The 256-nt window shown below is 39.5% G+C and overlaps 1 protein-coding gene across 6 annotated transcripts in view; it reads right to left on the reverse strand.

The window, feature by feature from the left end:
* MMEL1 (membrane metalloendopeptidase like 1) overlaps positions 1 to 256 on the reverse strand; it is a 78,555-nt gene that overhangs the window by 29,879 nt on the left and 48,420 nt on the right. The window lies entirely within an intron of this gene.

Consider the following 256-nt stretch of genomic DNA (forward strand, 5'->3'; position numbering starts at 1 on the left):
GAGTTTAGGTAAGCAGTGTACTGGGGTGTGTCTTGTTGGGGGAATTTAAGACTATGCATTCAGGAGCATGTGCTGGAAATGAACCATGGGACTAAATAAAAATCTAACAAGAATTCATGTGTATTTTTCTAAAACTCACCCTGGATCTGATTCATAACTATTCTGAACATTGGCAATGTTTAGTCCTAAATCAAAACTTTGCAGCCCAGTCTCTTTAGAGATGTAGTTTAGAGCTTGCAACCAGGGGACTCTTTCC

The sequence above is a fragment of the Alligator sinensis genome, unplaced genomic scaffold, assembly GCF_000455745.1.
Source record: "Alligator sinensis unplaced genomic scaffold, ASM45574v1 scaffold366_1, whole genome shotgun sequence".
Lineage (NCBI taxonomy): Eukaryota > Metazoa > Chordata > Crocodylia > Alligatoridae > Alligator > Alligator sinensis.